Here is a 24,434-nt window from a genome sequence, read left to right on the forward strand (position 1 = left end):
ACAGAGAAAGAGAAAACCCTCTCATGGAGCCAGCAACCTGGATGTGGCTAAGTGTGCCAACTATACCATGGATTGCTAAAAGAACAAACAAACCTGCCCATGGAGAAGTCCAGTAGGGATACTCGCAACAGTGAGCCTTTGTTTCCTGTAATTTGAGCATGATGTAAGGAGGGTGTCGTCCCTGGAAGAGTGCATCATTTTTTGAAAGGCAGAGAGTGAGGGAAAGAGAGGAAGACCCCTCCAGAAGATAGATTCACACAATGGCTACAACAATTGGTTCAGGCATAGTGGAGATTGTGAGGATGGCACAGGAGTAGGCAGGACTGGATCTTTTGTACATGGGATTGCTGTTAGAGTCTGTTCCCAACAACTACCTCCTAAACCTTGTTAAGCCACCTGCTTCTAGCTTTTCTGTTCAGCAGCACCAAATAACTAAAGCCGTGCTTCCAGCCCCTTTGTGGAACTCGTGTTCCCAGTCAATCTTCAGCTCCATGTCTCTCTCAGAAGACATGGCCACTAGACCAGCACGTGGCACTCCTGGTGAACAGGTCTGTAGAGCAAAACCAAAGCCAGTTTCCCTGTTGCTTTCAGTAGTCACTCTTCCTGACATTCCCCATTAGTCTTCGTAGTTGATACATGAGTCCACACTAGGGTGTCATAGAGAAGAACAAGATTCCTCAGAAGTGGAGGCACTGACCATGACTTAGCTCCTCTATGGATGTGGATGAGGAGTCATGAGCTTCCCACCAGGTGCTGCACCATCCTCTGACCGTGGAGCTCTCTGACCAAGTCACACTACATGTGGTGACCAGCACTATGCATGGAACATATGGCATGAGGGTGTCTATAACCTTGTCCATTGACAAACGGGTTTTTCATTCCTAAAGGAAGCTCCTTTATCAATGACTAAGGAAGTGGTCTGTGCTTCCTATCACTTCCAGGAGCTGTGTTTGCAATAGGCTAAGAGAACAATCAAGTCTGTCCAGGAGAAGGTGAAACAAGGCTGCTCTTTGGAGTCAAGGACTCTGAAACTATGTCTGACGTGCTTTGGGCATGTTGCAAGGAGGGACCAATCTTTGGAGAGGGACATCATGCTTGGAAGGGTGGGAGACAGTGCAAGAGAGGAAGACCCTGGATAAGATGGGGTAATGGGGATACATCTGTCAGAGATGATGAAATTGGCTCAAGCAGAGTTCAGAGCTGTTATACCTACAGTCACTATGAGACGGAGTTGACTTGACAGAACATAACAACAACAACAATGATATGGGAGGGAACATCATAGCATTCCTGGAGGCTTTTATAAGCCAGCAATTGGAAGGTGTGTGGCTTAGTGTTAAGGAATGGCTCTGACAACCCAAGCAGTTCAAATCCACTAGCTGCTCCCCGAGAGAAGGATGGGCAGTCTCCTCCTGTGTGATTTGCTGCCTCTGAAAATTCCTGTAATTGAGCGTCAGTAACAACTGATGGTACACAGCAACAACCGCAGCAGCAGTGTGAAAGTGGGCTGAAAAGAACCAGCTACCGTGCCTAGTGTTTGTGGCTGGCCTAGGAGCATTAGCCTCTTCCCTTCCTGGCACCTCAGTCATCAAAGGAAGCCCTTCAAAGGCCCCAACACTAACCAGTCAGGCTCTTCAATCAGAAGAAACCAAGAACAAAGGCCATTCCTTTTCTGCAACCCCCTCCCACCCACCTCTTTCTTTCCTTTAACATGTTGATTTACTTTTGTTATTCACAATTTAAAAAACAAACCAATAAAGATACTGATGAGTGTGCCTGCTGCTCTACCTTGAATGCACCGGGACCAGCAATTCAATGGCCAGGAAAACAGGGCACAGACAGCAGAGGAAAGCTGGGCTTGCTAAAAGTCAGACAGTGACCTATCTCTCATCACAGACAGATGAGTCACAGCATGGCTGATTGAGAGGACTCAGAGTTACCTGGAGAATACAAAAAGCTGGCCCGGCCAAAGTCCAAATGCTGCAAGTAACTGAACAAAAGGATTCCCAGTGAGGGGGAGGCGTATGTATTCAAAGCTCTGACAGCACCCAGCCTGATGACAAATGACTGTGGAGAACTCCCATTAATGATATTCAAAACCACAGTTCTTATCTTGCCCCTTTCCTCGTTTCTCAGCTGGGGCCAAGAGGACAGCTCCCCCTTTCTCTCAGGTCAAATCTGGTCAGGGTGGAGGGATTGGGTTACTGTTCCAGCTGATGCAAAAACAGCAACTCTGAAAATGCCCACTTTGCCAGTTCTCAGAAAAAGAGCCACACCCAGGCAAGTCATTCTTCAATTCCGTCTGGAGAGGAGAGCACCTGAAAAAATGCATTTTTTTTTTAAAAGCCCAAATGTATCAAGTTCGAATAAAGATCATCAGCAACCTGGAAGAAGGCCTTCTGAGATTTTGAGCAACGACTGACAGAAAGAAAACTGCTGAAGATATTTTTCTTTTCATTAATTCGTAGCCACAATAGTTCTGTCCTCTGAGAGCTTTCTTTTCACAGCCATGTAACGCCTGATTTTTCAAACACTAATTTCCTGTTGCTATTTCTGTTCCTTGTGGGATTTATTAAAAGGGAAGAAGAGTATAATTTTCTAGTTATTGTACGGCTGCCAGATAAAGCATCTCAAAATCAAAATGAAAAATTTGCTTAGATTTATTACGTCTCTCTGCACACAAACACCTAAAGTTTATATCGTGGTGGCTGAAAAAAAAAAGCAGAGATGTGTCAGTTACATTCACAGGGATGTATATTAAATTCTATAAAAGATTTTTGAGGACTAACTAAGAGTTTCTGTTCGTGCAAACTGCTCTTGGCTGCTAAATGAAGGCTTGGAAGTTCAAATCCAACCAGCGCCTAATTTGAGCCTTTGTTATTGTTGTTGTTCTTTATGATCTCGTCAGAGCTAACTTATAGCTGACCCTCCAGTGAGTTTTCAGACAAATCCCATGGAAGCTCATTGCCCACCTTGATCTGATCCTATACAGCAGCTGGTGAATTGGAAAGTCTTGCCTCTGGGCTACCAGGACAACTCCTTGCTACCAGATAAACCAGTTACTATTTTAAATGTAGGTGAATATTAAGCTAAGCACCAGACCCACCACAGTATAGTTACCATTATATAAAGACTGCACACCTTGATGATCAAAGTTGATTGTGAGTCACGGTGACCCTTCATCAGGCACTGAGGCTGTTAATCAGTGCAGGAAGAGACTGCCTACCCTTCTTTCTAGGAGCTGCTCATGGATTTTAGCTATCAGTCTTTCTGTTGACAACCCAACATATTACCCACTACCCAGCAGGAAAACAAAAACAAAAAAAAACACTGCAAGAATAAGATAAAATAACCACAACTGTTACTGAGAGAAGGGAGCTCTGGTGGCCTGAAGTTTGAATCCACCCTCTGCTCCAGAGGAGGAAGATGGGTAATCTCCTCTCTTGTGATTGAAAGTCTCTGGAAACCTGCTGGAGGATCATCTGTGAGGTGGTAATTACTGAGAAAAGGTCTTGTTCTCTCTTCCTGAGATTGTTCACAGCTTCAGTTTGCTCGGCTCCACAGTCAACACTCTTGGCACCAGCAGCCAGGAAATCAAAAAACGTATCGCGATGGGAAAGTCTGCTGTTAGGGATCTCTCTAAAGTACTCAAGAGCAATGGCGTCTCTCTGGAGACTAAGGTGCGCCTGATACAGGCCATGTTCTTTGCAATCACTTGTTATGCATCAGAGAGTTGGACAATGACTAGGGAGGACAGAAGGAGAATTGATGCCTTTGAGCTGTGGTTCTGGAGAAGAGTATTGAATGTACCATGGACTGCCAAGAAAACAAATAGATTCATCCTGGAGAGGATTAAACCAAGCAACTCCTTGGAGGCAAGGATTCTGGGGCTTCGTCTGACATACTTTGGGCATGTTGCAAGGAGGGACAGGTCCTTGGAGAGGGACATCATGCTTGATAGGGTGGAAGGACAGTGCAGAAGGGGAAGTACCGCTATGAGGTGGATTGATTCAGTGACTGGGGTAATCAGGATGGGTGTGTCAGAGACAGTGCAATTGGCACAGGACAGAGCAGGGTTTAGGGCTATTGCACATAGGGTCGCTATGAGTAGCAAACGACTCGACGGCACATAACAGCAACAACAACATCTTTTATTATTATTTCCCTAATTTTCTATGATAAACGTATATCCCACTTTGACTTCCAAAATGTCACAGCTGTTGAAAACTCTCTGGAGGACAGCTCAGCTCTAAAACACATGGGTCCCACATGTTGGAACTGACTCCACAGCAACTGGGCTGTGGGTTTGGCGCTCCTGGGTTCTGTTAGGCAGCAGGGATTCGGATGCTGTCTTTTGCAGTCTTTTCCTGGCTGGCTCTCTCTTTGGTTCTGCCTCATGGGAGCAGTTAGAGGGAAATGGAAGGAAGGAAGAATGGCAAAGTGATTTCTCTACGAGGTTACCAGGGCTGCCTGTTGCCAGGACTGGCAATTTGTTCTGCCAGCAAGCAGTTGGTTTCCATCTTCAGCCCCACCATCTTGTCTTTCCATGCTTCTAGAACCTGCCACGTCCTGTCCTCTTAGAGAACTGGCTTGCAGAAGTCTGAGAGGCCTCTCTGTGCCACCTCTCCCCCTGCAGCAATGAGTGAGCTGGTGTCTGTTGTTGTTGTCTTCTGATTATTATCCCAGAACCTCCTTCTGCTCTTTGACACTCTGGTACCTCAAAAGCCAATTTTCTAAATTAAATTCATTTTGTTGAAATGCTTAATGGAGTGTAGGCTTTCCTCCTGGGGCCCTGACAGAGTCCTGGAGGACGGATTCTTCTTTCTCTTGATCGTGATATTTTCCCCACAGAGGGAATCCCTCTATTAGTGATGTCTGCATTCAAAGCATCTGCTGTGTTCTTAAAGGATTTAACTGGTGGAAAACACAAATCCTAGGAACGCATTGCCTTTTTTGTTTTCTTCCCAGTTAGCTCATTCCCTGGCCATGATGAATACAAAATTAGGCTGCGTGCTTAAATGGGAGAGCTGAGAGAGAAACAAGGGGAGAAGTGATTACTGTTGCAAAAAATGTTAACTATAGTGTTTGATAAAAATATTCCTTTTTTCCTATTCCCAAAAGCGTCCCTAATTTCTGCCTTTCTACTGAGCCCTGCCCAAAATGCAGATTCATTATGGCAATGTTAATATTGGTTTTAGGTCACTACGTTTTAGAAGGATTTGTTACACACTTACATTTTCCTATGAAAACCTGTTGCAGTTGATTCTGACTGATCCTACAGGACTGAACAGAACTGCCCCATGGGATTTCCCAGGTGGCAGGAACAATCCATGCTGAGTTGTGCTGCTAAACCGAAGGTCCCACCTCTCCCCACAGCAGTTCAAACACACCAGCAACTCTGAGGGAGAAAGTTGGGCAATCTCCTTTTTTGATGTGCAGAATCCCACGGAGGTCCCTGAATCTGAACCAGCTTTACCAAAGCGAGTGAATCTTTATGGAACCAGACGGGTACATATTTCTCCCCTAGAGTGACTGATGTGTTCAAACAACCTACCTTAACATAGCTTTTGAGTCCCAAACCATTGCACCAATATACTGACCTTGTAACAGGTATGTGTAATTCATGCAATACAACTCGGCAGCACCTAACAACAATAACAATGACAACATAGAGAGAGCTACGTTGGCCTAGCAGACAGAAAGTTATGCTCCCAAGTCCAAGGTGGGTGATTTTAATCTGCGGCACCTAGGCCGGGTTCAAATTGGGGTTTTTTTTGTCAAACATTCTTCTAGGTGTTATAGCACTGGTCTGTGCATTGCTGTACAGAGGTAACTCGTGGTTGCTGTGACACTAAACACTGTGACACTGATGTGGCAAATGCAATAATGGTTACCCATGGTGTTTGGTGGAGCTTCCTGATTAAAACAAGCTTGGAAGCAGGAGTGGCATCCACTTCTGAAATGGCTTGCCTCCAGAAACTCTATGAACAATACAGTGCCCAAGCCTTTCATTCACAGAGTCACTATGAGTCATCTACAACTCGGCCACATATAACAACAAATTCATGTAATCAAATTTTTTCAAAGTTCTGTTTTATCTTTATTTTTTAATTTTTTATTATTATTTTTATGGTGTCTTTTTCACTCACATTATGTTTCTTATGCTCATTCCCATACATTGTGTTTTATAAAATTAATCACCATTGAGATATCTATGCCCGCTATTCCCCAGTCTTTTCAGATCTCCACCCAATCTTTCTTAATTCCTTTGCCCCCTCCCTCCACCCACCAACCTCTTTGCTTTTAAAGCTAAAATTGAGCATCATCACTAACATTAATCAAATCAGACTTGAGCAATTCCAGAAAAACTTTTTAATATGTTTAACATACCAGAGATCTGAAAAATCTGCAGCTTCCTTTTCCAGGATGCATACCTTTCTTGAGTATTTTTTTAAAAATTCAAATGTCAGTGTTTTCTTCAGCCATTGAGGTTTCTTTTCCTTCTCTCATATTAATCCAGATTTAAGACCACAAACTTATATATTCAGACCATTATATCAGGTTATAAGGGATTTAGTTTCCTGGTTGCGTGAACCCAAAGAAACTGAAGATAGATGATCTGTGTTAACTCTATGAACCCAAATGGGTTTTTATGAAGCTGAAAATCCAGTTTGAAATTTTATGTGCCCCTTAGAAGATAAAAATCTTCAGGGAGAAGTGTGCTCCTGCCTCTATAAATATTGTACCAAAAGCTTGTGTATCATCTAATAAATATTCCCTAGTCAAGAGTAATAACGTGTTTACAATTGATTTAGACCATTATTCCACACTGAATAACTGCAGGAGACAATGAAGTCAGAATGATAATGGAGACCAATATGCAAAGGCAATTTGCAGTCCATTTGTATAGCATATTTGACCCTCCAAAGGACTGCTGACAAAGACAGCATTTTTGGGTATTGAAAGGCTGAATTATAGAAAATAAAAGATTTTCCAAGAAAGACAGGTTAGTATAAAGATTAACATAGAAATTCCCTAAGTATTCTCAGACGGTAGAAGAATAAATAAATGGTATGATGGTTTAAAAATCATGTAATAATTTTGTGAGGAGCAAATATAAGTGTAATTGAAGGTCACTTAAGAATTTCTATAAAAACTATGTAAACAAAATTCATTTCATTCACAAGGAAAATTCATTAATTTCCCCAAAAAGTATGAAATAATCTCTTAAAGAAATATAAAATATTCCAATGTGGAAAACTAATTGCAAAAGAGTTCTTTTTAGTTTTTTGGAAGTCCCTTTGGAGAAGTCAGTCTGAGAGCTGGGGAATTCCATCATCAGTCAGAGGGGGTTTTACCCACTATAGGTTCAGTATGAGGTCACTAATATTCCAGAGGGTTCTTGGGTTTGGAAAGCATCACTTGAAAACAGAGTCTGGAAGTACAAGATAGTGTTGCCTATGGGCCTAGGATAAGAGTGGAATGGATTTCAAGTATTTGGAAGTCTCAGCAAAAAGCTGGTTCCCACAGAATTTTCAGACCAGACCAATCCCAACACATTATATAGCTGATTTGGAATTATTCCAGGTTCCAGAGGTAGACTTGAAACCTTTTCCTGTCCCTGGATACATCAAAAATGTCTTCGAATAGAGTGAAAAGAAAACCTATAGGCAGGGGAAAAACCCCCACTAAACAATGACATCTCAGGCAAAGGTCTCATAATGAAGTTAATAGACTACTCCTGGGTCTCCACAAGAAAAAATACTGATAACCCAATTATAAAATGGACAAAAGACTTGAAAAGATTGTCACAAAGGAAGACAGTAGAATGGCAAACAGACACACCATGAAATGCTCAAAATCAATGACTATCAGAGGGATGCAAATCCGAGCAACAATGAGGCCATCTCACCCCAGTAGCAGCGACAAAGTTTAACAGGACAGCAAGCCATAAATATTAGGGTGGATGTGGAGATACTAGAAAATGGTACACCTATTCTGGAAGGCAGTTTGATATTTCCCCAAAAAGCTGAACATAGAAATCCCAAATGGCCCAGATATTCCATCACATGGAATATAACCCAAGGAATTTAGGACTGAGACACAAATGGAGATACGCACACTTTGGTTCACAGTAGCATTATTTACAACAGCAAGAAAATGTAAACAGCCCAAATACCCACTAATAGATGAGTGGATTAAGAAATTGTGATACATCCACAAAAATGGGATACCATACATTCTTCTAGGTCATATAGCCCTGGTCTGTCCACTTGCTGTCCAGAGGTAACTCGTGGTTACTGTGATGCTTAAACACTGTGGCACTGATGTGTCAAATGTAATGATGGTTACCCATAGTGGACAGTGTTTGTTGGAGCTCCCTGATTAAAACAAGGTTGGAAGCAGGAGTGGTATCCACTTCCGTAATAGCTTGCCTCTGGAAACCCTATGATCCTGGAGAGAGGATGAAAGTTGTACAAGTGTTCAGGTCTTTTGTTGATAGGGTCGCTATGAGTCTTCTACAATTCGACAGCATTTAACAACAACATAAAACACTAAGGAATAATTATTTTGGAAAATATTAGTAACATAGAAGAGTTTAGAGAGCATTATGCTAAGTGAAATAACTGTCTCATAGGGACAAATACTACATAAGACCTTTATTGTAAAAACAGAAGGATAATTGATCAAGATGTGCATAAATGTTCAAAAGAGGAAGGGGAAATGGAGAAGTGGACAGAAAAACGGGAAGAGAGGGTACATTCAGATAAGAGTTTAGTGGGTGGATGGGGGAGGAGCAAAGGAATATGAAAGGTCCAATGGGGACTTGAGATGACGGTAAAAATGGACATAGCTCAATAATTAATTATATAAAATACAACGTATATGAGTGATTGTCTGAAACACAATGTAAGTGAAAGATTGCATAAAACACAATGTACATGAAGTACAATGTATGTGAATTATTGTATGCAAATCAATAAAAAATGTTAAAAGGTAAAAAAAAATGTTAAAAGGTTAAAAAAAAAAGAAAGGCTTTCCTGGTTCTAATCTATCAGCATTAGGATATTTAGGAAAATCTTATTAAATGTTAGGCTTCTAAAGCAGAAATGTAGATAATATCTTAAAATCAGACCTCAGACTTTTATGAACTTAATAAAGGTAAAATTGGCCCCTGGTAGTAAAATGAGATAAAAAATGTATTTAATTATTATTTCTCTTTTATTTGATTAATGCTATAAAGCATACAGATTGCAAATAATGACTTGCTCAGTGAATTTTTACATACATATTATCCTGTGAAACCGACACTCAGAATAGGACAAGGAAAATGTTCCACTTCCCTGAAAGTTCCCTTGTGCCTTTCCAGTTAAAGACCCCAAGGAGATCATTCTTCCAACTTTCTCTGCCAAAAATTAGTTTTACTTGTAGATTATACCCCTAAGGGTATTGTGATTTTTCACACTATGCTAGAAATATCATAGATAATATACTTCTCTTACAAATTAATTCATCCTTTGTTCAAAATGTTGTTTAACACCAACTCTGTCCACCAGGCATTGAGAGTTGAATATTGAACAAGAAAAATCAGTGTCTGATCTATGGACAAATTATATTGTGTAATAAAGAAAACATGTTCTGTTGTACATAGGGTTTTCAGAGGCCTGCTATTTCAGAAGTGGATGGCCAATCCTTCTTCCTAGTCTGTCTTAATGTGAATGTTCAGATTTAGAGACGGCACATAACAACAACAACAATAAAGAAAAGTACATAGGTGATTATGGTTCCGGGTGGTTGTTGTTAGGTGCATCAAGTACAACTTATAGCTAGAAACTCTACGAACCACAGATCTGAACCCTGACTTGTATGTGCCATCATCACTATCTCTGACACACTTGAGACCATTGCTGCGGTCACTATGTCTATCCATCTCATTGAAGCTCTTCCTCTCTCTTGCTGACCTTTCCAAATGTGGTCTCTTGCCAAAGAACAGCACCTCCTAGCAACATTCCAAAGTATGTGAATTGAAGCTTCTCCACCCTTGCCTCCAAGGAGCATTTCGACTGCACTTTTCCCAAGACATAGCTGTGTGTTCTTTTGGTAATCCATGGGATATTCAGTATTCTCCAACACCACAAAGGCATCATTTCTTCTATGTCAACCTTATTTATTGTCCAGTTATTGGATGCATAGGAAGTGGTATTCAGACCATTGCCTGAATCAGGTGCACTTTAGTCCTCAAGTTGACAACATTGCTCTTCAGTAATTTGGAGAGGTTTCTGGCAGTGGACTTGCCCAATGTACTGTGTTTCCTTATCTCCTGACTTCTGGTACTAAGGGTGCTGATTGTGGATCCCAGTAACATGAAATCATTGACAAATTCAATCTTTTCTCCATCTGTGATGATGTAGCTTATTTGGTCCAGCTTATTTGGTGAGGTTTTTGTCTTCTAGATGCTGAGATGAAATCCATATTGAAGGCTATAGTCTTTGAACTTCTGTGGCAAACACTTCAATTCCTCCTCCTTTTCAGCAAGCAAGCAAGGTTATTTTTTTTTTTCATTTGTATGAGTTGATAATGAGTTTTCCTCCAATTCTGATGTTATATTCTTCCTCATAGAAACCAATTTTTTTAAAAAACTTCCTTAGCATACAGATTGAATAAGTATGGAGAAAAAGATAGAACCCTGATAGACAACTTTCCTGACTTTAAATCATGCAGTGTTCCCTTGTTCTGTTCAGACAATAATTTCTTGGTCTAGGCAACAGGTTTCTTTGAGTATAATTAAGTGTTCTGGGATTCCCATTGCCCTTAAAGTTAGCAATAGTTTGTTATGGTCCACACTGTGAAATGGTTTTGCCTTGTCCATATAATAGACATTATTCTGGTAGTTTCTACTTTCAGGCAGGATCCATCTGACATCAACAATGGCATCCCTGGTGCCGCAGGTTCTTCTTAACCCAGCTTGAAATCCTGGCAATTCTCTGTCATTGTATTGTTCTAGCTGGTTTTGAACGATCTTCAGCAATATTTTGTTTGCATTTGATGTTAATGATATTGTTCTGTAGTTTTCACATCCTGTTGGGTCCCCTTTCTTGGGAAAGGAAATAATTTCTGGCATAGATTGGTGAGCACATGAGAGCTGCACCTGTTAGACGAAATATGTCTATTTGTAGTCTTTAGTTTCCTGGGGCCCTTTTTTTCTTCTTCTCCTTTTTTTGGCTAATGCCTTCGGTCACAGTGTTTAGCATCACAGCAACCACGAGTTATAACAATACAGAGAGAGCTATGTTGGCCTAGTGGACAGAATGCTATACCCAAGGTGGGTGATTTTAATCTGCTGCCCTCAGGCCTGGTTTAAATTGTTTTTTGTTAAACATTCTTCTAAGTGGTATAACACTAGACTGTGCATTGCTGTACAGAGGTAACTCATGGTTGCTATGATGCTGAACACTGTGACACTGATGTGCCAAATTCGCTAATGGTTACCCATGCTGAACAGTGTTTGGTGGAGCTTCCTGATTAAAACATGGTTGGAAGCAGAAGTGGCATCCACTTCCAAAATGGCTTGTCTCCGGAAACTCTATGAACGACTCAATGGCACTTAACAACAACAATAACAATGCCTTTGGTAGAGCTTGAACTTCTTCCTTCATTACCATTGGCTTTGGTTCAAGTGGTATTTGTGAAATGTTTTGGTGTCATCTATGCAATGACTCTGTATTTCCCTTTTATCTGTTTTTATGCATCTTGGATCATTCAAGATTTCGCTCATAGCATTTCTCATTATTTCAACTCAAGCTTGAGTTTGTTTTTCAATTCTTTCAGCTTGAGAAATTTCAAATTCCAAGTGAGTTCTTTACTTTTGTTGTTGTTGTTGTTGTTGTTGTTGTTGTGTGCCATCAAAGTAGATCCAACTGGTACCGGAGATTTCCCCTTCTTCTCTAGCAGAGCACCTGGTAGATTCGAACCATGTGCCTTTGGGATTGAAATACAGCTTCTTGCCACTAGGCCACCAGAGCTCCCTTAGTTCTTCCCTTTTTATTTTCCAATTTCAACTCTCTGCACAACCTGTTCCTTTGCTTTGTCTTCTCAAGTAGCCCTTTGAAATCTGTTCATTTCTTTTACTTTGACAATTGTCCCCCTTGTTTTGGCTTCTTGACACTCTAGTGCAATTTTCAAAGTCTCTTCTGATATCTATTTTGCTTTGTTTTTTTTTTTTAACTTTCTCTTCTGTCTTTGTAATTATCTTTTGCTCTCTTCATGGATTGTTCTTGTTATTAGGTGTCAGCAAGTACGACTTTTACAGACCCTATAAACTTTGTCCTGTCTTACGCCATCCTAACACTCTCTGACACACGTGAGCCCAGTTCTGCAGTCATTGTGTGATTCCACTTGGTAAAGATTCTGACTCTTTTGCTCTTTCTTCCCCTTCCCCCACATAATGGTCCAACGCATAACCTCTCCTAACAACATGCCCAGAGTATGTGAAAGCTCAAGTATGTGGTATGCACAACCTTTACCTAAACTAAGAGTCTATTGTGCACACAGAGCACGGGAACACTGCATGGTTTACATGTAGGTAAGATAGGGAGCTCTGGTGGCCTAGTGGCAAGAAGCTGTGCTGCAATCCTAAAGGCACACTGTTCAAATCCACCAAATGCTCTGCTGGAGAAGGAGGGGTAATCTCTTCCTACGCCATTGGATCCAGTTCGATGGTACCAAATACTGAAAAAAAAGTAGAAAAGGTGTGTGGCAAGGTTGTGTCCTTTCTCCACACCTATTCAATCTACATGCCAAACAAATTACTTGAGAAACTATATTCTGTGAAGAAGAATGTGGAATCAGGATATCATCCCATAACCTCTATGGTCTTCAATCATTGGTGTTCAATGCTTCAAACCTGTTCTTAATATGAATTTTAAATTCAGGTAAGGTAGACTCAAGTTTGTATTTTGGTTCTTGTGGATTTGGGGTTTGTTTTTTTTTAATCAATTGAACCTTGCACATAAGTAATATATAGTCTGTTCCACAGTGAGCACCTAGCCTGATTTTGACTGCTAATATTGACCTTCTCCAACAATTCTTTCCACTAGTGTAATGGCCTTTTTTGGCTATTTCTTAGAAAAGGTATTTGTGATTAAAAAATTATTGAATGTACAAAATTCAATCTTCAACCTCATTTCTGTCACTAAGTCCATGCTTTCCGATTATCATTCCTTCTTCATTATGTCCAACTTCTGCTTTCCCATCATCAGTAACTATTAATCTATCTTGATTGCATGTTTGGTCAATTTCAGACTGCAAAAGTAGTTAAGCATTACAAAATGATAAGTCTTAGTTCTCAAGAAGACTGGGTGCCACATATAGACTTGGGGTCAAAGATGCACTCCTCAGAGCAAGTGACATTCAAACTGAGCATGGAAGGGTGAGTAAGGGCTAAACAGACAGCAATGAGGAAATAGAGAGTCAGCAGGAACAACACAAGCAAATGCTCAGAGATAAGACAATTTTCCATATTTGAGGAACTGAAAAAGAAAAAAAATTCCTGTGACTGCAAGAGTGAACTTAAGCAGAGTTCAAAGCCTTTTGTATATCATGTCTCAGAGCCTTCTTTTTTTAAAATTTTTAAACAACTTTATTAAAATTGGGTTTTGTACAAGAATTCATTTACACTTTATTTCATTCATATACATTGTGTTCTGTACAATCCTTCATTTGCACTGTTTCACACAATAATTGATATACAGTGGATACCACATAATTACCATTGACCTATGTCTATAATTACATCATCTCTTCAAGCCCTGATTAATGTCCCTCACCAGCATCATCTTCCACTAAACTCTATCATCCTAGTGATTTCCACCCTTCCCCTTTTTCTGTCCCCTTCCCCTTTTGGACATTTATACACATTTTACTAGTTATCCTTCTATTTTTCCAATAATGGTTTTATGCAGTATTTGTCCTTATGAGACTGATTTAATTCACTCAGCAAAATGCTTTCTAGACTTTTCCATGTAATATAATATTTTATGAAATCATTGCTCCTTTGTGCTATTTTTATATCCTTTTCACAAAACGTACTTCAGAGGCTTGTCCTTTACCAAAATACCATTAGTAAAGATTTGAAAGGGAAGTTATTTTCCCTAAAACATAGGCCCATCATTCTAGAAAGTGTTCAGTCACTCAGTAAATGTTTTTGATTGATGGCCTCAGAGTCCACTCTTGACTTAAGAGTGATGAGAAGCCATTGACATTTTCAGCAATGGCATGCCATCTTCACATTGGTATTTGCCTTTAAAAAAATAAGTTTAGGAGCTCTGGTGGCCTAGTGGCAAGAAGCTGCACAGCAATTCCAGAGGCGAACAGTTTGAATCCATCAGATCCTCTGCCAGGGAAGGAGGGACAATCTCCTCCAGAACCAGTCAGATCCGAGCCAGGTATGCCAGGTACAAGCAGGTCAAAGTTGGAAATTGCAATACTCCTAAACCAAGCTTCTTTGATTTTGAAGGAAAGCAAAAATGGGAAGCATGGAAAGCACTTGGTGATTCAAGCCCCAGCCAAGCCATGCAGGAGTATATTGCAGTAGTAAAAAAAAAAATTAGATCCAGGTTGGAATCCTCAGACACCAATGAAGAAAGGAAAAGAAGGAAATACTGGGTTTGGTGGTCCGGCCATTAGTTCACTGTATCATGAAGAAATCATCAGGGAAGAAGACAAAAACATAATTCGATTACTGCAGGGAAAATAACAAAGACCATATAACCAAAGCCATCAAATAAAAAAATGTGGATGTGAATATGAAAGATGAAGAGGGGAGAGCTGTAATCCACTGGGCCTGTGACCGAGGACATAAGGAACTAGTGACTGTCCTGCTACAATACAGAGCTGACATAAATTGTCAGGACAATGAAAGTCAAACAGCTCTACATTATGCTGCGGCCTGCGAGTCTGTGGACATCGTGGAGCTGCTGCTGCAGTCTGGCGCCGACCCCACACTGCGTGACCAGGACGGCTGCCTGCCAGAGGAGGTGATGGACTGCAGGGCCGTGGCGCAGGTGCTACAGCCGCACACCACCCGCACAGCGTAGTCGGGGAGCAGAGGCTGCTGTCTACAGCTCAGGGCTTCACCGAGAGAGAAAACCACAGATATGGCATTGCTTTGGATACGCACTAGCTAATAAAATCAGGGCATTCTGAAAAAAAAAAAAGTTTAAGAGTAGACAATTATTTGAGGGTGAGAGGGGGCTTAAAATAACCAAAGTTTTTATATTTTTTAATTTAATTTAATTTTTAAATATGGAACGCTTCACGAATTTGCGTGTCATCCTTGCGCAGGGGCCATGCTAATCTTCTCTGTATCATTCCAATTTTAGTATATGTGCTGCCGAAGCGAGCACAAAATAACCAAATTTACTTTGATACTTTTGATCAGGAAGTAAGAGAGGTAGCATTCTCCCCACCAGGCACTAATGCTATACTTTATTATTTGTGTGTAAGAGGAAAACATGTAAAAGCGTCTGCCAAGGAACTGGGCATTGTCTGTATAGAGAACATAAAGAAGAGTGATGTTTGGATGATATGGTACTTGATTTGTATCTTAGTAGACAACTATCAGTCCTGGGAGTAAGTTAGGCAGTGAGCTGATGTTCACAGCAGCAGATGAAGGATGTTAATGTCCCGTGTTAGGATTCTTCCACCCACCTGGAATATCCCATTTTCATGAGAAACTTCTAACTTTTTTCCAATGTCTCTATATCTGTAGCAATCTTTGTTAGTTTAAATAATCTAGGAGAAAAGTCTCAAATACATCTCCACTGCTCTCTCTAATGTCTAGGCTTCCCCTTCTTTGAAGCCATATGCAGATTAATGTTCTGGATAATTCTTTCAAACATCTGCCCTGTTCCCTTGGATCTTAATTATCCAAATGGATGTCCAAGTTGATTGAATTAACCAGATAATCACCAAAGTCCCATTCTGCTTAATGTCACAGTTTAAGTGGTTAAACGCTATGCCCTCTTAGCTGTGATGAATTAAAAGGCAAGCCTTCAGTCAATAACACTTTCATTTCCCTATTCCTTATTCTAAATAAGATCCATTTCTAAGCCTTTTTACTTGCTGCCTTGAACTAAAAGCCACCTAATTTTTCTTTTTAATAGTGTAATTATTATTCATCCTTTTGTCAGCATTGAAATATTTGTGAAATATCAAAGTATCTACACATCAGTTTCGCTTACAATCATGCTGTCATATACTAGCATTAACATTTGATAGGTAGATATCATTAGAAACAAATGGGAAGATCTTCCAGTATAATTTCCTCTTAGGAATTTATTTTTAACAGACTCTCTTCCTAAGGAGCTTATAAATTCCAAGGAGACAAGGGTTATAACCCATACATTTCCTTAATGATCCACAGGGATTTATTATGCACTATTTTGTCCATAGAATCATCAAATATTAAAAACTGGGACTTGAATTTCCCCCCAAGTTGTCTCAGTTTGAGAAATGCAGGATGTGTTTGTTCTTTTTTTTTATTTTCTAACTCCAACACTTTGTACATTATAATACATTTTAGTCTCAAGCAGCAATCACCACATATGCATTCAAAAGCCAGACAAAAAATAATAAGTAATGACCACAAAAGAATTGATTTATCTGAGTTATAGTCTAAGAATATTCATGATACCGTGACGTGCCAGAAGAACAAATCTACCTTGGAAGAAATACTACCAGAGTTTTCCTTAGAAGGGAGGATGTGAGACTCCATCTCACATTCTCTGGATGTGTTGCCAGGACAAAGTAGGTCTTGAAGATTGATAGCATGCTTGGTTAAACAGAGAATCAGTGAAAAAGAAGACCTCGCAGGAGCTGGGTTGTTACAGTGGTGGTAATAAGGGGTTCACACTCGGCATGTTGGTGTGGAGTGCTGAAGACATAGCAACGTTTCAGTCTGTTGTACAGAGTCACCAGGAGTCAGAACTGACTCATACATCTAACAACAACAGAGCTCCTCGCATGTTGATGGAATTGAAGATGCAGGTATAGCTCCAAACAGACCTGAAGATCTGAGTCAGCGAGGGGAATGAGGTGTTTGGAGCTGTGAATTCATGGAATTGCCTTCCGGGTCTCAAAGCACGCACGAGGGAATGTGCTAGGCTTGGTGCTAGCTGGTTGCACCTGGTGAGCAGATGGACATGTGACCAGCACACCTGTTCTCTACTCGACCCCCACAAAGAAGCTTCTCGATAATGCCAGAAGAGCTCAAACCAGCAGAGATAGGATACTGCCATCGGGCACACGCCTGGGAAGCCTGACCCCTCAGGCTGCTGCTGTCCTCCTGTGTGGTCCTCTATGTCTCTTTTACCTGTGTTAACGTAGTGGTTAGTCTTCAGTCAAGAGCACCTTTTATTCTCCTAAGAACAAGTTTGTGAGGTCTGTCTTGAAGAAGCCCCACCTGAGATTGGAAGTAGGTGGTCACTAGCAGGTGAAAGGCCTGGGAGGCACTTGGGAGAGCTAGATAGAACTAGTTTTCACCTTTTTCTTTTATGAAGTCTCTTTCTCCACTAAACATAACACTGACGTTGCTTAGAAGGTCTTTGTTTCAAATCTGCATTTCAAGAAAGAACACATTACCCTATTTGCTCCTCACTGAAGGTGTCATCTTGTTATTTTATGTTTGGTTTGTGGTTAGAGCAGTGGTGGCTCAGTGACCAAAGCCCTGCCCACCATGTGGAAGACTTGAGTGGAATTCTCAGGCCAAACATCTCATGCGTAGCTGCCATTGTCTGTCATTGGAGGCATGCTTGTGGTTACGATATGGCCAGGCTTCAGCAGAACTTACAGACTAGACTAGACTAGAGAGAAAGGCCTGGCTATGTACTCCTGAAATCCAAGCAATGAACACTCTATAGATTAAAATGGTCCTGTGTTCTACCCACAATGGGAATTCCCATTGTATGTGGTATTGCCATACCTTAAAGGCCTATTTGATGGTGGCTTCTTATGCATCTGAAAGTTAGACAATAAATAAGGATAACAAAAAAAGAACTGTTTAAAAATGATATATGATAAGGTATTATGGGTATGACAAGATTCCAGAACAAAGGTTGCATAGTGGAGTGTACTGGGGGTGGGAGGTGTGGATTGTATACCAATGAAAGAATTTTTACTTTTCAAAAAGAAGAGCGAACTAGGGGGGGAGGGGTGGGCAGAGAGAAAAACGCAACAATGAATGAATGGAAATCCAAAATCTCTGTAAACGTTCATAAACTTAATAAAATTAAAAAAACAGAATTGATGCCTTTGAGTTGTAATGTCAGAGAAGAAAATGGTCTACTCCACAGACTGGCAAAATAACAAATACTTGTCTTGGAGGAAGAACAAACAAAATGCTGCTTAGGAGCAAGGATGAAGAAACTTTGTCTCCTCTACTTTGAAGCATGTTGTGAGGAGAGGCTATAAAAAGCATCATGCTTTGTAAGGTGGGGGGGGGGGTCAGAGAGAGAGAAGAAAACCCTCAAGAAGATGGAGTGACACAGTGACTCTAACAAGTCTAAGCATATCAGAGATGAGGAGGATTGTGCGAGGCAGGAGAAAGTTCAGATCTGTTGTTCAAAGGGTCACTATGAATCATAGGCAATTTTAAGGTACTTAACAACAACAGCACACAAGGATAGTGTGCTATGAATCGGGCTGCTGACTGAAAAGTTGTGGTCCGAATCTTCCAGCTGCTCCATGGAACGGGAATGAGACAGTCAACTTCTGTAAAGATTCACATTCCCAGAAGCCAGATGAAGGGCCATTATAAGTTGGAATCAACTCAATGGCAGTGAACGTAAGTTGATGAGGTGGGTGTGTTGAAATGTGGGCAGGGAGTAAATCTAAAGCAAACAGCTCAATGACACTTTACATATGTATGCACTTGTGTCACTACTAAGATTATAAAAATCTAGAACATTTCCAGATTCCCAGAAGATTTCTCTACATCAATTTTGTGTGTGCATTTTTGTAATTAAGCTTCACACTGTTGGGGGAAAAATGCCTCTGTGCTAAGAGTACATGAAAATTCAGAGTGGAAAATGTATACACTGGTCCAAAGTTCCCTGTGCTGGTTTTCTATTATCTGCTTAGAGCAGAGTTTGCAAACTGGCAATGTGTGGACTAGGTTAGAGCTACAAACATGGTTTGTGCAAATTGCAAAATGTCCTGGGAAAAAAACTTAAGAAAACATGTAAATAAGAACATTGCATATGAAAATTCAAATTTGGAGATAGGATTGTGAACAGACACTCAGAGCTGAGTAGTAGCTAGCCCTTCGATGTAAGTGTGAAGAAAGGAATTCCATTTTTCCACATCAGTTATACAAAGCGTACTTATATACATGTATCTGCTGACCTGCTCTGTCCCAGGACCAGCCACAAGTAGACAAGATGAGAAATGCAGGCAAACTTTTAGCAAGAGACAATTTATTTTTCCTTCCTACAGCAGGATAAAAATGCCACCACAATACTTTTGAAATATTTTGAAAAGAAAGTGCAAAAAAAAAATTAGAATTTGATTTTGAATACATACACTATCTTTCATAACTCGAGTGATTTACACTCTGAAATGACTATATTATTTTTGTTGTTGTTGTTAAGTGCCGTTGAGTTGTAGACGACTCATAGTGACCCTATAAATGAAAGACCTGAACACTTCAGTAACTTTCATTGCTTCTCCATGTTCATAAAGTTTCTGGAGTCAAGCTATTTTGGAAGTGGATGCCACTCCTGCTTCCAAGCTTGTTTTAATTGGGGAGCTCCACCAAACACTGTCCACCATGGGTAACCATTATCGCATTTGGTACATCAATGTCACAATGTTTATCATCACAACAACCATGAATTACCTCTGTACAGCAATGCACAGACAGTGCTATACTACTAAGAAGAATGTTTGACAAAAAAACAATTTAAACCAGGCTTGAGTGCTGCAAATTAAAATCACCCACCTTGGGCTTGGTAGCATAATTTTCTGTCCACTAGGTCAATGTAGCTCTCACTATGTTGAAATGACGACAGTTTATTTTATATCCATTCCAACTAGTTTGTCACATGTGTGTAAACACTTATACACAAATGCACAAACTTAAAGATGATGTCTAACATTATGATACTGGTTTGTGTTTAATTTTTAAAAGAACCATTATACTGGAAGGCACTCATTTGTGATGTGACCAAAATTCCAATTCTGGTGGTGTGTGTGTGTGTGTATTTTGCTTAGCTAGTTCCATTACATAGGGTTTTCTATGTATCTCACTGATTTCACATGCAAGCAAGATTTACTGAAGATTATCCAAAAACAACTGGAACAGCACATCAACAGAGAACTACCAGATGTCCAGGCTGGGTTTAGAAGGGGTCATGGTACTACAGATATTGTAGCTGATGTTAGATGGATCTTGGCTGAAAGCAGGGAATAGCAGAGGAATGTCTATCTGTGTTTCATTGACTATGCTAAGGCATTTGACTGTGTAGATCATAACAAACTGTGGCTGACTCTGAGAAGAATGGGAATCCCAGAACACTTGATCGTTCTAATGCGATACTTGGACCAGGAGGCAGTCGTCAGAACAGAGCAAGGGAACACTGCATGGTTCAAAATTGGGAAGGGCGTACGCCAGGGATGCATCCTATCTCCATACCTTTTCAACCTGTATGCAGAACAGATTATCCGAGAGGCTGGGCTCTATGAGGAGAAATGTGGGGTCAAGATTGGTGGACGATTTATCAACAACCTGCGTTATGCGGATGACACAACCCTGCTTGCTGAAACTGAAGAGGACCTGAAGCGCCTGCTGCAGAGTGTCAAGGACTGCAGCCTACAATATGGATTGAGGCTCAATGTCAAGAAGACAAAGATTCTCACCACTGGACCAATCGGCAGCATCAGGATGGATGGTGAAGAGATTGAGATTGTACACAGCTTTAGTTTGCTTGGCTCCATAGTCAACGGTCTTGGCACCAGCAGCCAGGAAATTAAAAGGAGCATTGCCATGGGAAAGTCTCCTGTTAGGGACCTCTCCAAAGTACTGAAGAGCAATGGTGTCTCTCTGGAGACTAAGGTGCGTCTGATACAGGCTATAGTCTTTGCAATCACTTGTTATGCATCAGAGAGTTGGACAATGACCAAGGAGGATAGAAGGAGAATTGACGCCTTTGAGCTGTGGTGCTGGAGAAGAGTATTGAGAATACCATGGACTGCTAGGAAAACAAACAGATTTGTCCTGGAGAGGGTTAAACTGGGTGGCTCCTTGGAGGCAAGGATTCTGAGGCTCCATCTAACATACTTTGGACATGTTGTGAGGAGAGACCAGTCCTTGGAGAGGGACATCATGCTTGGGAGGGTGGTGGGACGGCACAGGAGAGGAAGGCCCTCTATGAGGTGGATTGATTCAGTGACTGGGATAATTGGGATGGGAGTGTTAGAGACAGTGCGATTGGCACAGGACAGAGCGGAGTTTAGGGCTGTTGTACATATGGTCGCTATGAGTCGCAAGCGACTCAACGGCACATAACAACAACAACAACAGTTCCATTAGATTTTAGACAAGAGAGGAGATTCTAATAGAGGGACTCAAATCACATTGTTATATCAATGCTGAACATGCATACATGCCTGAACATTGATTGTAACACAGGAGCTTCTCCATGAATGGCGTTTGAAAGGAAGACATAACCACTGTCTTTCATGAAACCGTAACAACAGAGTAGCTGATGTAGAGGCAGCAACATCTGACATCTGCCAAACTCCACAAGGAGGAAGAATTCTCATCTACAACAACACACAAAACCAATTACTGTACATTCAGACTTGTCTCCATTCTTCAGTCATTTCTTCTTTCTATTCTAATACCAACCACCCCTGCCAGGGCTCTCACTGCTCTGTCACTGGGTTTACTGAGTTCGCTAATCTGTTACAATAGCAACACAGAAATCCCAAGCAAAAGTTACAAATACGGGATTTTTTAGGGAAGTGGTGTTGTTAGGTGTCATCAAGTAGAGTACAGCTCATAGTGATCCTACGAATAACAGATCGGAAGCCTGTCCTGTCCTGTGTCATCCGCATCCTCTATAACTCATGAGTCCATCGCTTCAGTCACTGCATCTATCCATCCATCCATTATATTGAAGGTCTTCCCAAGCATGATGTCCTTTTCCCAAGGAATAGCCTCTCCTAGCAACACGTCTAACGTATGAGAGGATGATCTTTGCCTCCAGTGAACACTCTGACTTCACTTTTTCCAGAACATATCTGTTTGTCCTTTGAGTAGTCCATGGGATATTCCACACTCCAGCATCACAACTCAAATGCTTCAATTCTTCTTCTGTCATCTTTATTCATTGTCCAGCTCTCAGATGACTGAAAATACCTTGACCTGAATCAGTTTGTGCCTTAGCCTTTAAACTGATGTCATTTCTCCTTAGTACTTTGGAGTGGTCCTTCACAGCAGTATTTCCCAATGTAATATGTCTTTTGATTTATTGACTAATAGTACTAAGATTATCGACTGTAGATCCAATTAAGATTAAATCATTGACAATTTCCAGGTTTTTTTCTCCCTTTATCCGTCATGATTTTGCCTAGCAGCCCAGTGGTGAGGATTTTTGTCTCCTTGATGTTGAGATTCATATCGAACACTGTAGTCTTTGATCTATAGCAAGTGTGTCAAATCCTCCTCCCTTTCAGCATGTAATGCAGGTTGTTGATGCATCTTCAAACCTGATGCCACATTCTTCTGCATAAAGTCCAGCTTCTTGAATGATTTGCTTGGAGTAAAGCTTAAACAGGTTTCAATTTAGGCAAAGAAGAGTCAAGATGCAATTCTTTGGTCAGGGAAATTTCTCGGGCCTTTTGACAAGCAATCTGACCTGCATCCCTGACCCCTGGCTTGAAACTCTGAGTCAGTGTTAAAAAGCTCTTTTAGTCTTGTCAGCTATGACCCACTCCTCTCACCCCTCCAACAGTAACCTGGCTGGAAGGCCTTTGGTCTGGCCCTGCAGGCAGCAGTTCTAGTACAGTCCTCGCTCCCACCAGTCTCCTATCTCCCTTGACTTCATCTATTACCACCTTCATTCACTTTGCTTCGAGCACACTGACCTCTGTTAAACCTTGAATGCTCACAACTTGCATCTGATTGAGAGGCACTGTTGCATGAACCCTCTACTTCAGCTGCAATGTGTGCGCTTGTGTGTCCTGGGACCTACAACGAGCATATGTCTTACTACTAGCTATTTTTTTTTTAAATTGAAAAATAATTGCTTAAACCTTCCCCTTACCAGTTTGCCCTCACTAATGAAGGATGGAAAAGTTCCATACCTTTGTGTATTCAGTATTCTCAATAGTAATCTGTCTTGTAGTTGTAATGTTGTTGTATTCCAAAGATGAAAGCAAAAATAAAACTATCATCTCAATTTTTCAAGTCCTCAAACATGTGGTTCTATATTAGGCTGCTTAGATTACAGGGCACAGCAGATTTCTCTCTGGGGTCTTTATTCACTTGGCAAAAAGATTTTCCGAAACCATGTAAATATTGAAGTAAGCATCTTTCATCCTTGAGAAAGTAAGCATGTTCTGGCCTCAATCCATGGCCATTTGGAGACCCAGTAGCACATCCTAGTTAAAGACAAATAGGAGAGAAGTACTTTTTTACTTGGAGAAAGGTTAGAAAAATAAGGGTTAGAAAGGTTAGAAAAGTAAGGGGCATTTAAAGCTTTCTGTTTTCACCAGGGTCCTGAAAGAAGCACCTTCATTTCCTTTTATTCATTTACCTTTCTTAATTTGTTCTTAGAATGTACTTGTGATGGGCAAGCTGGTATTCACAAAGAATACACAACAGGCAGAAAAAAAAATCACATTGCAAATATGGAAAGAAATGTAAAGATCTGGACAACGTTATGGAAGCACAAGTTTTTCTGCTGTGAGGCTGAGCGGGTGTCCATGGAGTTTGGGGGGTAGACAAAGAAAAAGAAAAAAGAAGGAAGGCCCAGTGATCTACTTTGAAAGCCAGTCAGTGAAACCCTGTAACAAATCACAGTGGTCAGATCTACCGACCATCATGTTGATAGTGGAGCATTTCATTTTGTTGTATATGGATTGGAGGCCAACTCAGTGACAGCTAAAAGGAAGCTTAACCTCTTTTGGAGGAGAATTGAGTATTTTTTTAAAATAAATGAAAACGTGCAACATATTCAAATAGTAGACAGGCCCATCAGGTAAAAAAGAATAAAAGCGGAAGGGGAGCTCTGGTGGCCTAGTGGTAAGGAGCTGCAACTACAATCCCAGAGGCGCACGGTTCGAATCCACCAGATGCTCTGCCGGGGAAGGAGGGGCAATTTCCTCCTGTACCAGTCAGATCTGATTTGACGGTACACACACACAAAAATAAT

General features: G+C 40.8%; 1 pseudogene; it reads left to right on the plus strand.

Annotated features, from left to right (window-relative positions):
* Nucleotides 1-13,385: 13,385 nt before the first annotated feature.
* LOC102843426 lies at nt 13,386-15,095 on the plus strand (annotated as a pseudogene).
* Nucleotides 15,096-24,434: the final 9,339 nt, after the last annotated feature.

Source organism: Elephantulus edwardii, unplaced genomic scaffold (genome assembly GCF_000299155.1).
Source record: "Elephantulus edwardii isolate Elephantulus edwardi_28Jun2011 unplaced genomic scaffold, EleEdw1.0 scaffold00106, whole genome shotgun sequence".
Classification (NCBI taxonomy): Eukaryota; Metazoa; Chordata; class Mammalia; order Macroscelidea; family Macroscelididae; genus Elephantulus; species Elephantulus edwardii.